General features: G+C 36.4%; 1 pseudogene; it reads right to left on the reverse strand.

Moving 5' to 3' along the window:
* Positions 1-644: 644 nt before the first annotated feature.
* Positions 645-3382, reverse strand: part of LOC107577815 (C2 domain-containing protein 5-like) — a 2878-nt pseudogene continuing 140 nt past the window's right edge.

Genomic DNA, 3382 nt, shown 5'->3' on the forward strand with positions numbered 1-3382 from the left:
TAGAAATAACTGACTTAAAACCATTTTTAGCTGCTGAAAATACTAATGTTCTAATCATTTGATATTAAAATCACTGTATATATAATTTTTTTAATGTCAGAAAATAATATTTTTCTAAAAATAAATTAATAAATGCACTGGATTTTGAGAAACTTATGCACAATAAACCGGCACTGTAACAGTTATGTCACCGATATCTATGATTTATTTTTTAATTTATAGGTATTGACCAATATTGGATATTTAATTATTTGCGAATTTTAAGATATAGATCATTATTTAGCCAGTGTTGTTTTAGTATAATTGACACTATTATAGTTTTTATTAATATTTTAAATGTTTATTTATTTTTATATTTTTTGTTGTCATTTTCATTTTAAAGTTTAGTAATTTTTGCCATTTTTAAATTTTTTATACTATATGTCTTAATGTATTAAACTGAATGAAAATGAGAACTAGATAGAAAAAAAATTATTTCAGTTGGCATTTATTTTATTTCAAGTAATGAAAAATTATTTTACGGCTTTGGTTTTAATGCACTATAATAATGCACCTAGCACTAATATAAAAGGAATATGGCAAACATTTGCAGAGCTATAAAGGACTGTATGTGAAGTTTAAAGTGAGGATTCACCAGGGTTTACCTTTGGGGGAGCTGAGAGGATTGGGAGAAGATGTTTCAGCATTGAGCTCCAGATTGAACTGAAGCTGCTCGTCATTTTCTGTTATGGCTGCAAGAGACAATCAACATTGAGGATTTGCTTTTCAAAAAGGTGTCTTACATGAACATGCTATACTCACAGTACAGCACATGCTTACCCTTTATCAGTGTCTTTTCCCCACTTTGTTTGCCATTCTCCAAAAGTTGCTCTTTGTCAAAGCTCATTGCCACAGCTGTCACCGCCACCTGCCAATTAAAAAACACAGACCAATCACGTGTGACAGAGGTAAAAGAACGGGAATGAATCTAAACAGGACAAACAGACCTTAATGCCTTCGCTCTTACTTACTTTTTTGTTGTTTAAAAGTAATAAGATCACAAACTGAACGTTTAATAACATATTTAACCATTAAGGAAATAAGGTCAGTGTTCTCACCTGAATGAGCTCATCTTCAGGTATGGCTACGGTGAAGTTCAAGTGACAAAGACAACAGGGGACCATCGACCGCAGTTTGAAGTACAAACTCTACAGAATAAGCATATATTCCAGCTAGAGCAGTGATATCCAGACACACTTAAATCATTTGGTTTAGCTGGTCCATATGTACTGATCTCATGAGAAAAAAATAGATAAATGTATTCAGAAAATAGGAAAAATCTATTCACCTTCAGCAGATTCTCACAGAGGTCACTGAAAATCTTATTCAGTCCCTGATTGGTTAAGTTGGCGTTAAGGCGGAAGACCCTCACAGAGGTAAACATCTGAAGAAAAATATGTTTGATTCCACACCAAACGATAAGCTCATATAAATTTATTAAAGAGACAGTAAATATATTTTTCCAGAGTGAACCTCTCTCAAACTAGCTTCATCTGTTTGCATATATTAGGGCAACAGTAACCGTCTTCATTGTTAATATATACACATATAATATCTGTGCTGTGGTTTGAAATGGCTCTTGCTGTCATTCTGGCTTTATTAAAATACTGTCCATTTCCTGAAAACTGCAGATGGTGTGTTGATGTGTTTACATCTTCAAGAACTCAAAACTCAACAGAAACCAACAGGTTCACTGGGATGAACGTTACCTGTATAGCTGAAGTCCAGTTCTGAATCCCAGGCATTATCTCAGTGTTGCAGCTGTAGAATCCTGAAGGGAAGACAAGAGAAGGTACATACACAGGGGAACATATAGCCCAGTAAACAGAATAGAGTCCAACAATGGTCTAGCACATGTGTTTACCTGCTGGGGTGGGGAAATCAGTCAGAAGGGCATGTATATCTTCCACAGCGTCCGTGTCATCAATCTAGAAGAGTATTAAAACATTAAAAAGATCCTTCAGTCTGCAAAATGCATTTCCAGCATCTCCATGTTCATCTCTCAAATCCATCAACCTCCAACAAGCCAACTTACTTCCAACACAAAGGCATCCTTCTTCCCATGGGATAGGTCTAGCTCTGAAACCTCATCTGAACTCTCTGATTGAGAACGAAAGAGACGAGACCTCTGACGGGGCTCAGGGATCGGCGAACCAATGATCTCTTCGACAACCTCCTACACAATGGGGGAAATTTTTTTTTTAGTTGTGTTTCTGAAAGAGGAACAGGTGGATCAAATAAAATAAAATATAAAAGCCTTGAAATACACTTGATGTGTACATGTACTTACAGGAGGGTTGATTTCATACAGTTCTTTGTTTTTAGCAATGGTGTCATTGATTTTCTTCTGCATATTGGAGATATGCTGTTCGTATGTGATGTCACTGGGAGTTTTTCCCGCAATCTGGATTCCTCCAGGACTAGGTAAAGCTGTCAGATAAACTCCTGTTGCAGACTAGAAGCAACAAACAACATCTATTAGCATGAAAACAGCAGCATATAGTCATATTTAATAAAGTACATAAAATGCACTGAGCATTATTGGTAATTGCACACTGACCGCTAATCCTAGCAGCATGGTCTCTCCAACGCTTATTTGGATACGTAGACCAAACAAAGCATTCATGCCTCGTAGCTTTAATTTGTTCATCAGCTGTGTGTGGAGTTCGTACTCTAAAAATGGCAGAAGATTGCTAATAACTGTGGCATTCCCTTCTCCTTGCGCCTTCTTTTTAGTCCGGCACAGCCTATTGTGAGATACAAAGAATACCCGAATGACCTTCTGAATGGAGCACATTGTGAGAAATCTGTATCCGACAATGCAATGGGCTTGACTTAACGTTCATTCAAAGTAATTATTCACTTGGGACAAAAATAGTTTAAAATGTCTGTTTTTATAAATTCACTCAAATGCAACATTGTCATGTCTCATTACAAGTGTGGGAAGATGGTTGACGCATGTCACTCAAACTCAGAGCAGATGCAACAATGGGTTTGTGTGGAAGTTTTTACTATGAACTGAGTCACTATGAAAAACTGAAAACCCTAAATAATGAGCTGCATGCTTGTAAAGGAACACAGTCCTGTGCTTCACGCTGAAACAGGCAGCACACATATATATCTAATTAAATCGTAGTCTTTGAGATTTGTTTTATTTCAATTACATGTGCAGCCCTACACACTGCTATATAAAATGTATCATTGCATACTAAATATAGTTTCATATACTATTTTCGTTATACTGTGCAGTACGCAACACAATAATATACCATCTGGACAGGATGTCCTGTGCATGTAATACCTGGCCTGAATCAGGCAGCCCTTCCCGGTGACGTTGGCTTCA

This window comes from Sinocyclocheilus grahami, unplaced genomic scaffold (assembly GCF_001515645.1).
Source record: "Sinocyclocheilus grahami isolate Dianchi unplaced genomic scaffold, SAMN03320097.WGS_v1.1 scaffold7350.1, whole genome shotgun sequence".
In the NCBI taxonomy this organism is placed as follows: domain Eukaryota; kingdom Metazoa; phylum Chordata; class Actinopteri; order Cypriniformes; family Cyprinidae; genus Sinocyclocheilus; species Sinocyclocheilus grahami.